Genomic DNA, 12,299 nt, shown 5'->3' on the forward strand with positions numbered 1-12,299 from the left:
CCTGAGGTCCCGCCCCTTTCTTGTCAGGCCCCTCCTTCTCCTCAAATCCCCCAAGGGAGGGGTTGAGAGAGATGTCGGGGCGCATGCGCGCTAGAGGAGGTAGGCGGAGTCTTGAGGAAGAAGGAGGAGGGGCAGGAGAACCCAGGGAGGGGAGAAGAGGGGCGGAGGCCGCGCGGGGTGGGGCCCGGCGGTACGCGCTCGCTGCGTCGACGTGCTGACGCCATGACGCCCCGGCCGGTGTGTGTCGGTGTGTGTATGTGTGAGTGTGCGCGCTCCGAGTGTGTGTGTATTTGTGTATCGGCGGTCCCGCAGGTCCCGGATGTTGCGGACAGTATGAAGCGAGCGCAGGGGGACAGGGACCAGCAGCTGTCGCCGCCGCTCTCAGGTGAGTGGGGGGAGGAGAGTCAAGGGAGAGGGTTGTCCTGTCGGAGTGGGGGGGCGCCTCCTTTAAGAGGTGACTGACCCCCACTCCCCCCCCCCCCCCCCCCCCCCCCCCCCCCCCCCCCCCCCCCCCCCCCCCCCCCCCCCCCCCCCCCGCCCGCCACACATATACTCTTCTCAGCCCCATATCCCACATCCTGGGTTACGTGGCCTGGGAATGCCAGAGCCTAATCAGCCGTTTCTTCTCCCAATCGCAAACATTCAGGAGACACAAACGCGCCCCCTGCCTTCAGCCCCCCCATCATTTCCCCAGCCCCATCCCCCTTGCCAAATAGTGAGCTGTCGCCTGCGGCGAGATGGGTGACTGCGCATGCGCGAGTGTGAACGAGCTAGGGGTGCTTGTTCGCTGCCCCCGGGGCGCATGCGCATCGCTGTGTTGCAGGGACCTGCGGGATAAAGAGCCTCTTGACCATGCGCCCGCCTCCTTCCCAGGCTGTGGGCTGCCGGGTAGTGAGCCTGTTGCTCCTCTTCAAATGGCAGAGTTTAAGTGATTTGAGGGACTTCTTTACAAAGCAGTATTAGCATCTGGTGTTGCCCTAGAGACTCCCAGACTACAGACGCCTTCCAGAGGCAGCGTGCCCCACGCTGATCTTTCTTTTGAAACTGTCACTGCAACTTCCAGTTCCAGTATTGCTTTTCTTTCCTCACTCCCATCGTCATGACGTACCTTTAAAACAAACATCCCCTGAACTTACGAGTAGGTGCGCCAGCCCTTTCAGTTATGCTGGCAGGGGATTTTGGTAGCCTTTCAAAGGAGGACTAAGGGTCACAGAAAAGAAAGTAAGGGTGACTGCCTTTTAGTCAAATTACTAATTATCCGCATAGAACTAGATAAAGATCTAGACAAAGAGAACACAGTGTAAGGCTTAGAGCAGTAACTGTTAAGACATCCAGGTTCTCTAGCCCTCCCAGTTCGTGTGACCTAGTTGCCTCTTTTCTTTTTTTTTTTTTTTTTTTTTTTTTTTGGTATAAGATCTTCCTTAAAAAAGGGGGGGATGTTATCTTCCTTAGTGCTTTCGTTTTAGCTGTACATTATTGATGCTACATGAATGTCGCAAACAAAAGCCATCTGAAACTACTAGTGGATGATGACTTACCCGGTGGAGGTTTTAACTTTAAGCAGTGGGAGTGATGTTTCTTGCACGTTTGCAAAAACAAAGAGCAACATAAGACAAGGGACCCAGTAACATTTCGGTGATCTAGACCTAGGTTTTCAGCTGGCGGGTTGTTCATGGTCCTTAGTTTGCTGCTGTGTTGCCGCTCTTGGCTCCTTTGCTGCTGCTTACCTTTGCCATCAGAACAGGGTGAGAAAGTGATAAACTCTTAAAAACAGAAGGTTTGCCGAGTAGCATTGAAATGAATAGCTGAGTCGTTAGGAGGGGGGCAGCTTTTTTGTGTTTCTCAGTTACCTGCGCCAACCCTATCTGAAATACTGGGGATGGAGTATGGTAGGAAGCCGTATTTTCTATTTTCTTTCCTTTGTGTTCTTTCTCTGGTATTCTATAAAGGCTTCTTCGGCTGCCATCCTTAACTGTAGGACCTTATGTTTTGAGGCCTTAATGCATATATATATATATATTTTTTTTTTCACTTCTCCTTTTAACTCTGGCCTTTGCATGGTTCAGTTGTCTTCTGTGCTGTTTTCTGTTGCCATAGTTACAGTGGGACACCCCCCCCAAGACCTGACACAGAGGAAGCAAAGGAATTTGGGGGGGCATATCTCATTTCCCATTTCCTGGAAAGAACTGGAGACTCCCCTTTTTTTCCTTGTATGAAGAATGAGGAGTGTAGTTCTTGTGATCGCTCCACACGTAGGGTGGGGGTGGTCGTTTTCATTGACACTTCGGTGACTTCTGTTAGAGCTCCTCATAGCAGTTCCTGTCCAGGGAGATGTTGAACTTTGTCTGTACCCAGACTTGCATCAGCTGTTGGTAAAAACCTTGAAATAAAACTCTCGAGGTAGTAGGTGGGTATCCGTTTCTCAGGAGGCTTCTGTTATCTCTGATGCTTAATTTACTGAAGGCCTGTGCAACATTCTTATGGAATAAAGGCACCACTGCTCTTAGGATTAAGATGAATATCATTGATTAATTTGTATTGATTGGTGCAGAACCGTGTTTCCAAAAGCTACGTAAAATGGGTAACATACACATGAAACAAGTTCAAAAGGCACATAGAGAGTGAACAGTCTTCCATTCACTGACCTCTTTTATCTGCTCATGAAATCCTCCCCCAAGGAAACTTGTTACCTGTGTCTTGTTTACCCTTCCAGAGAAAGTCATGCTTTCACAGGCATCCACAACTGTGTGCTCTTTGAAGTTTCTGATTTTATTTACTGTTTTACATCAATGTTAGGATACTATAGCCATTATTCTGCGTTTTGCTTTTTTTTTTAACTTAGTTTATCTTGGCCATTCCATAGAGTAACAGTACCTCTTCCTTTTTTGAAAGCTGACGGACACTTCCTTGTATAGATGTACCATCATTGCACGAGCTCTTATTATTGGATACTTAGGGTGTTTCCAGTGCGACAGTGGATTCCTTATATGCGCTTTTTGTGTACATGGGTATCTTTTGGGTGAATTCCTAGCAGAAGTGCTGGTTCAGAGGACACCTGCATTTTTAATGTTGTTAGGTACTGCCAAATGACCCGCCATAGATAGAGGCTGTACGAATTTATATTCCTGCCAGCAGTGAGTCTGCCTCTTTCCTCACCAGCACTGTGTTATCAAAATGGGTTTTCTTTTTCCTTTGTGCAGTCTTTTATCTAAGATTTTAAGTTCATGATGTAGCTTGTTAAGCCTTATTACGCCCAGGAGTTGTGGATAAATACCGTGGCTGTTTTGCAGATGGGGGAGGGGGGGAGATACTGTTGGACTGAAGAGTTATGTCATGAGAATCAAGTCCTATGCCTGGGTAACACGGCAAATCCATGACACTGCTGGGAAGACATGGACAACTTCTACTTCCCATCCAAGTACTAACCATGCCTGACCCTGCTTAGCTTCCGAGATCAGACGAGATCGGGCGCGTTCAGGGTGGTAGGGCCGTAGACCAACTTCTACTTCCTTTAGTTCTTTGGTGCTAGTTTCTTTATGCAAAACTCTGTTAAGCCCATGAGTGATGTTTTATCATCTTGATAACTTTGACTCAAAAATTTGTACAGGCAAACCACTGTTCTGTTGAAGAATTGAAAAGCTAACCCAGTTAGTTAAAGATACTTTACTGAGTGCCTTCACAAAATATTGGTACTAGCATTTTTCTTTACCGTTTCTTTATTTATTTCTGAAAGAGCGAGGGGAAGGGGCCGAGAAAGAGGGGGAGAGAATCCCAAGCAGGCTACTTGCCGTTTGCGCAGAGCCCTACCCAGAGCTCGAACTCCCAAACCAGGAGATCATGATGGGAGCTGAAACCAAGAGTCAGACGCTCTACCAACTGAGCCGCCCTGGCGCCCGGTGCTAGGTGCCAGTACTTTTTAAGTCTGCTGACTGCAGAATACTTGAGTGTGAGCTGGGAGGAAATAGAAGAGGGTTTAACAATGTTCGTGCCTGAAGGAGCTCATAGTCTCGGAAAATCAAATCTACGGAGTATGTGAAATAGTAAGAGAACAGTTAGAATGGGAGCCGTAGTGCACTGTGTTCCGTGTGGCGAGGACTTTGTAAAAAGAGTGATTAAAGTTTGGAGGAGAATTCCTTTGGGAGGCCTTCCTGGAGGAAGTGCATTTTGAGCCTCCCCCCTTTACAACTGTTGATGTAAAAAAATGTAAACATTCAGAAAAAGTCAAAGAATAGTACAGTGATCACCTTTGTACCAGTTACTCCTAGATTCCATAATTCATTTTGCTGTATTTGCTTTATGTATACGTGCGTGTGTATCTTTATATATAACGTATAAACTTTTATGTTGCAGGCCTCATAACATCTTAATATTTTTGTACTTTAAATACTTCAGATGCATTTTCTTAAAGAGATCATCTACTTAATTGTTCCTAAGATATATTGTCACAACGAAGGCAATCAACAGCAAGTTCCTAAAACCATCTAATATCCAATTAATGTTTAGATTTTCCTAGTTATTTTGAAGATGACCCTTTTTAGCTATTGGCATTTTTTTCTCCAAACATGTATCTTAAGTCTTTTTAAATCTCCAGTAGTTTGTTTAGAAGTTTAAAAAATTGCCTTTATGAAGAGACCAGACTGGTTGCCTTGTAGAATATCTCACTTCTGGAATTTTCTGATTGTTTCCTCACAATTTCATTTAATTTGTGCCTTTATCATGTATTTCTTATACACTGGCATCTGAGTCTAAGATGTGATTAGATTCACAGTAAATACTTTGGGTAAGAATTCTTCATAGATGTTGCTCTGTACCTCATATTAGGTCACAGTAAGTGAAACAGAATGCCATATAATATTGCATTATTAATGATGCTGAGTTTGTTTTATCATTTATTTAAGATATAAATACCAGATCTCCAGTGTAGACATTTCCCCCCCTCATTAGTAAGTAATCTTTAGAGTGATGGCACTTTTTTTTAATGTTTTATTTATTTTTGAGAGAGAGAGAGACCACGTGAGCAGGGAGGGTCAGAGAGAGAGGGAGACACAGAATCCGAAGACAGGCTCCAGGCTCTGAGCTAGCTGTCAGCACAGAGCCCAACGTGGGGCTCGAACCTACGAACCGCTGAACCTACGAACCGCGAGATCAGGACCTGAGCTGAAGTCGGACACCTAACCAACTGAGCCACCCAGGCGCCCCTAGAATGATAGCACTTTGAATCCCTACTGTCCCACTTCTCCAACAGCTTTTCACTTAACGATAATGATGCTTGTCTGGACTGGTTATTTCTTTGGTTGCTGCAAAATGCTGATTTTCTAATTCTGCTATTCCTTTTATGTCCACCAAAAGTTAGGTAAATTCTTATTTTCCCTTTAACAGTGTTCTGAGTGAGGAGTGGTATAATAATCGCTGCTAATGGTGGCACGTGATTTGTTTCTTCTTCTAGCTTCCTTTGCTTTAGTATCAGTATAAATGCATGGACTTTTGGAGCACCTGGGTGGCTTGTCAGTTGAGCAGCTGACTTCAGCTCAGGTCATGATCTCACGGTTCATGAGTTCGAGCCCCGCGTCATACTCTGTGCTGACAGCTCAGAGCCTGGAGCCTGCTTCAGATTCCGTGTCTCCCTCTCTCTCTGCCCCTCCCTTACTCACTCATGCTTTTTGTCTCAAAAATAAAAATAAACGTTAAAAACACATTAAAAGAAATAAATGCATGGGCTTTAATTTCTTCTGCATGTTACCAACAATTATGGACATTTCTTGGAGCTCAAAATGTTCCATATTTGCCTTGTGGGAACCTCACTAGTCTGTGAGCTTCCTTACCCTCTAGTACAAGAAATTCTGGCCTCACTTTGTGTTTTTCCTGTCCAGTTGTGGAGCCCTCAGCTGTGTGTGTATACTACACGTATATGTGTGTACACACACCCACATATAGGATATGTGTGTCTCACATTTTCTTCCCTTCTATTATGTTGTTCGTCTCCTCATAGAGCTTCTGAAGCCAAAATCTAAAATCCGCGGGTGCCTCTATTTTAATACACTGCACCTCGTGTTTGACTCCCTTCTGTGCCACTGACCTCGCTGGATCCTGGATCTTAGGCTGCACCGATTCTTGGTCTTGCTACTCTTTGTGAAAGACAGGTTGTACCTCTGAAGACAGCATTGCTTCTCCCCACCTCCCGAAGGTAAGGTTAGCCGTGGGAGAGACTGGGGATTTCTTCTCTCATGAGCAACCTTGCTTTCCACCCCGCCCCCCCCCCCAAGATGAAAGGTACACAAAATGGAATTTAGAGACCAGAATTGTATTTATGAGCTTTCTTGGAGGTGTGGGGTCTTGAGTGTTCTGTAAAAGCGTCTCTACACAAGTGTGTGTTTGTCTTTCCTCCCTTTTCTTCATGGACACGTTTCTCTGCACAGTTGGAGGGTTATGTAAGATTATGCTGTGATAGCGTATTTTTTTCATTATCACTAGATTTTCATCATAAGAAAAAGGAAGGAGACAAATTGTTCTTAATTAGGGAAAATTTTCAGATAGGCCATGAACCCTGATATCTCTCTGGCTTAGCTCAGGGTCTGCAGCAGCGCCGAATCCTGTGGACGTCTGTCATGTACTGTATACTCGGGAGAAATGCTGGTACATCCACAGTGTTTTCTCAAAACCCATCGCGCTAATGAAGGTTCGTACAAACCCAAGATCCAGTGGACCTGCATTCTAATGTTGGTTTTAGCAGAGAATGTTTTATTAGACTCTTACCGTGTATTTTGAGTAATCTTAGGGATTTCAAGTTACTCAGAGCCTGAGAATAACAGTATTCTGATATTTATCTGAAATGCTTTTTCTTTTTAAGCCATCCTGCCATATTTACTTCCAGACTTAATAAGGTTCTTCCCAACCTGGTTTCCTAACAGCCCTGGCCCTGTATTAAATTCTGGATGTGTATTCCGGGAAGTGCACCTGTTACTTGTGTGTGTGTGTGTGTGTGTGTGTGTGTTTTCAGGCCTGGTGAATCACTCTGCAAGGCTGTCCTGGCACGTTTGCGTCTAAGATCTAGTGGCTTCTTTGACTTTGGTTTTTGACAAGCTTCCATGATAGGAAAAAGGACTCTGAAGTGTAGCCTCTTCGGGGAACGCTCGGGCCTTCATTCTCACAACTGTAGTCATGTTTTAATGGAATTGGCAGGAGCTGCCCGGCCGCTCTGTGTGGCAGAGCTGGTCATGCCGCTTTGGGAGAGCCGGATGCAGACAGGCCTCGGAGTGGGAGTTAAACACTCAGACAGTAACCCTTGCTTGCCCGGGAAGACCTTTATTCTTGATTGTTTCTTTCTTTCCTTTTCCTTTTCCTTTTCTTTTTTTTAATGTTTGTTTATTTTTGAGAGAGGAAGAGAGACAAAGCACGAGTGGGAAGGGGCAAAGAGAGAGGGAGACACAGAATCCGAAGCAGGCTCCAGGCTCTGGTGGACAGCAGAGAGCCCAATGCGGGGCTCGAACCCATGAACTGTGAGATCATGACCTGAGCCAAAGTTGGAGGCTTAACTGACTGAGCCACCCAGGCACTCCTGTTTCTTTTTCTTTATATGTTTGTTTATTTTGAGAGAGAGAGTGCTCATGGGCACGTGGGGGAGGGACAGAGAGAGAGGAGGGAGAGAGGATCCCAAGCAGGCTCTGAGCTGTCACCACAGAGCCCGACGTGGGGCTCGATCTCACAAACTATGGGATCATGATTTGAGCCAAAATCAGGAGTCGCATGCACAACCGACTGAGCCACTCAGGCGTCCCTTGATTCTTCCTTCCTAAGAAGCTGTGGGCACCGATCTTTCTGCTGTGACACCAGCTAATATTAAAGAAGGGCTTGCAGTAGTTCTCTGAAAGCCTCTAACTCCTCTTATCTATTGTACCTGCCGGTCTGTAAGAAAAAAAGTGTATGTAATCATTCATCTTAATTTGAGAGTTCTATAATTTTTGGTATTTAGAAATAGGTCTGTTTCTGTTGTTCTGACTACTTCAGATGCTTCATATGAATGGGATCGTGTAGTATTTGTCCTTTTGTATCTGGCTTATTTCACTTAGTATCATGTGCTCCAAGGTTCATCCATGTTGTAGCACATGTCTGAATTTCTTTCCATTTTAAGGCTGACTAATACTCCGTTGTACACACATACCCCATTTTGTTTATTCATTTATCTGTCAGGATTCACTTGCATTGCTCCCACCTGTTGGCCACTGTGAATCATGCTTCTGTGAACGGGGGTTCGGAAATCTCTTTGAGATTCTGCTTTCAGTTCTTCTGGGTACATACCCGAGATGGAGCTGCTGAATCATATGGTAGTTCTATTTTTAATTTCTTTGAGGAACTGCCATACTGTGTAACATAGGGGCTGCACCATTTTACGTTCTTACCACAGGGCACAAAGGGTTCCAATTTCTCTCCATCCTCACTAACTCTTATCATTTTCTGGGGTGTTTTGATAGTAGCCATCTGAAGGGTACATCTAAAATTTTTAACCTTAATTTTATCCTTTATTGAAAATAAGTTTAAAATTTTAACAGTCAGATTTATTACGTTTTTCCTTTATTGTGTGTGTTTTTTTGTGTCTTAAAGAAGGCATCTTCCCCTATAGAGAGATAACACTTATATCCTGTGCCTGGGTGGCTCAGTTGGTTGGGCATCTGACTCCTGATATTTTGAAGTTTCCCATTTAGGTTTCTAATCCACCCAGACTTTATATTGATGTTTGGTGTGAACAAGTAGGGCTTTAAATTTTTTTCCATATGGATAACCCTAGAGTAGGGATTTATTATTTTTTTCCATAGAGATCTCCCAGTACCCTAGCATCATTTATTGAATAGTCATGTCTGCCCCTTACTGCTTTGTGATGCCATTTATGTGCTTCCAATAAAGTGGTGCTTTGTGTCTGCATTCCCTATTCTGTAACATTGGTCTGTTTGCATATCTTGTATGACAAGATTTATTGTTCATATTTAGTAGGGCAAGTTTCCCTATCTTGTTGTTTTTCTGTTCATCAGCCTCCTTGAAAAACCCTGTCAGGTTGGTATATTTTAATGAAGGCATTTGCTGTTTAAAGTATATTGGCATAATACATAATAGCCTTCTCCAAAAAGAAAAAAAGAAACAAAAACCGCCCCCCCAAACACAAGCCATCCTTAAGCTAGCAGCTGACCATTAAGCTGTCTCTTGTTCTGAATGAGCCTATAATTTCCATTCAGATTTTTGTTTTGTTGGAGTGATTTTCATTTTTGTAAATGGATCGGATCTTCAAATGGAAGGAACCTTATTACAATTTGGTGTCTCAGATAAGACCACCACCGAAGAAAACACTCTTGGTAGAAGTCCTGAAGTTCTGTAGTGTTAAGCCTTTCTTGATCATAAGGAAAAGGAACCTACTTAAAATAACAAAGGAAAGATTTGTTGTAAGAAAACAGGTGTCATGGAATCCAAGGAAAAGCTGACCAACAAGACCGCAGAAAGGGCTGGAACCAAACCTGTTCCAAGGACTTCAGCAGTAAGACTTACTAGACTCTGTCACGTTCTGCCGGAAAGAGACCTCAGTATCCACGAGGCTTCATTCACATTCCTGAGTGATGGCTGATGAGGTCAGTCTAAGGCATGATTTTCTGCGGGCCAGATGCCTGCCTTAGGTTCAGCTCTGGTTGAGGATGGGGGAGGGAAGATTTGGAACAAACAGCAACCTTGGAGGGGCCGGAGTCGGAGACTCGCAGACCTTTGTGTGGCCGGGCTCTATACTTTTACAGAACGTCTGAGGACCCCAAGAGCTTTTGTTTCTGTGGCTTATATCTATTGATATTTACCCCACTGGAAATTAAAATAAAAAACTTGAAGAAGTTAAAAAAGTCGATCTCATGTTAACATAAATATTTTTATGACAAATAACTTCAAAAAATTAGAAGAGTGGTGGGTTTTTTTTTTTACACCTTTGCAAATCTCTTAAATACCTGCCTTAACAGAAGATAGATTTTCCTGTCTACTTGTATATTCAATCTGAAGTGATATATATATTTATGTTTATTTTTGAGAGAGAGAGAGAGAAAGCACACGTGCCATAGGGGCAGAGAGAGAGGGAGACATAGGAGCTGAATCAGGCTCTGTGCTGAGAGCAGAGAACCTAATGCAGGGTTTGAACTCATGCACCGTGAGATCATGACCTGAGCCGAAGTCGGACACTTAACAGATTGAGCCACCCAGATGCCCGGTGATTGATAGTTTTGATTTAAGTATTTGAAGAAAATATAACCACAAGGGATGCGTAGTTGGAAAAGGGAGGAGTATTTTCAGACAATTGTGTATATTCTTCTCTGGCACTACACCAAAACTCGAGCATCGGTAGTTTCTTATGAGTTAAGCTGTAGTGTGGAATCTGAAACTGTTGATGTTCTGTTACACTAAAATCCATTTGTCTGTCTTGCACTTTGAATGTTTTTTTTTTTTAATACCCATTCATGATTTGATAGTATGCATTGCTTACTGGAAAATACGGATTCATTGAGTTAAGCAGATCTTCTGGATGACACATTTCATGATGCAATATTTGAAAAAAAAAAAAAACAGTATCACCACCCATCTCATTAGAAAACTCCATAAGTCCTGGGAATCTGTCCTGCAGCTACGAGACTTCCAAAATTCTAATTTCTGATTAAAAGCCTCTATCAAGAAAATTTATTGCTTCATCAAGAGCATTCTTAGGTGAAATGGACTTTAAAAAACCCAGCAGGGCATGACAGTGAAAGACCCATGACTGCAGTACAGTTTGATGCCATTACCTAGATTTATGCTGCAGCGCCCGTAGTCTCACCCATTGTTGGTTTTGTGCCGCCCGTGCAAATGTCAGTGCAGTGAGAAAGGCAAACAGTTCTTAGTATTGTGAAAATAGCTTCAATTTCATGGACTCCTTGAAAGGGACCTCCAGGGATCCATGGACCACATTTTGGGAACCACAGCCTTATGAGAGCGGGTGCGTCGGGGAACAAAGGCGTGTTGCTCGAGGTCCAGCTAGTGTGTCGTGGTAGAATTTTACTGCATTGCTACTGCTGTTATTTACCATCATTTAATATGATATAGAAATGAATGGAATACTTGACGTTTTTTTTGTTTTTTAAACATTTATTTATTATTGAGAGACAGCGACAGAGCATGAGCTGGGGAGGGGGAGAGTGAGGGGGAGACACAGAATCGGAAGCAGACTCCAGGCTCTGAGCTGTCAGCACAGAGCCCGTCGCGGGGCTCAAACTCACAAACCCCAAGATCATGATCTGAGCCAAAGTTGGAAGCTCAGCCAACTGAGCCACCCAGCCGCCCCTTTAATGGAATACTTTAAAAGGTCAGAAAAAGTTTCAGGTTTCTTATTGAACAGAAATGTTTTCCTAGTAATTATGATTTTCAAACAGAGTTTCAGGTACTCAGAGTTTCAGCCAGATATTCTTCCAAGTATATGATAATCTCAGGGTAAACCTGTCTTAATGTAGCTTATGGAATTCATGTCCTCATAGTAGCACATGCCGCTTAACTTTTTTTTTCAAGCAGTTGAATACATTAAAAAAATCTGAGATCCAAAAATTGCACTTGGGAAGATCTTGCCTTTTCAAAAATGGCATACAAGGGGGGAGTTAAGGCCGGGAACCCGCCATTCCAGCTTTATGTCTTTTGGTTATTAAAGATCTTGCTAAAGAAAACCTCCTCTACCCCTACCCCCTACCCCTATTTAAATTTGTTTTATGATAGAGAAGGGAGTATCTATTGAATGACTCTAAACAAAAGGTTTTAGAAAAGGGGGGGAAGGGGTGTGTTCTGAAACGAGTGAGGAATTGAACAGTATTATCTATTTTGGTGTATAGGAGAGGAAGGGGTCCTTCATTTGTGGAAGCTGGGGTGGGAGTCTGGACTGTCTTTGTGAAGGTTACCTTCGAGCTGGGTTTTGAAGGGTAGGTATCTTGAAGGCTGGAGTTTTGACTGGCAGAGATGGGAAGGGAATTCAGGCCGAAGGAATGTTGTGAGCAAAAATGTGGAGGTGGGGAATGCAGTGTTTGTCGTTACAGGGTGTGTGCTGGCAATAATGAGCAGTGCAGTGTATCCAAGCAAAAGATGCTTGAGATAATAGGAGATAAGACAGGAAAGAAATTGGCCCAGAACACAGAAGGTCTTCTGCCAAGGCCGGGCTGTTAGGCTTTAAGGTGGTAAGGGATGGAGGGACTTTGAAAGTTTTTGATTGAACAATAACACCGTCAGAATGTACTTTAAGAAAATGTATTCAACCTCATATATTTATT

General features: G+C 43.7%; 1 protein-coding gene across 1 annotated transcript in view; it reads left to right on the top strand.

Moving 5' to 3' along the window:
• The first annotated feature begins 211 nt into the window (after window positions 1–211).
• SPOP (speckle type BTB/POZ protein) overlaps window positions 212–12,299 on the top strand; it is a 65,526-nt gene continuing 53,438 nt past the window's right edge. The window contains exon 1 of the mRNA XM_029927550.1: window positions 212–385. The gene's annotated coding sequence lies outside the window, so the exon portion shown is untranslated. The remainder of the gene's footprint in view (window positions 386–12,299) is intronic.

Source organism: Suricata suricatta, chromosome 17 (genome assembly GCF_006229205.1).
Source record: "Suricata suricatta isolate VVHF042 chromosome 17, meerkat_22Aug2017_6uvM2_HiC, whole genome shotgun sequence".
NCBI lineage: Eukaryota > Metazoa > Chordata > Mammalia > Carnivora > Herpestidae > Suricata > Suricata suricatta.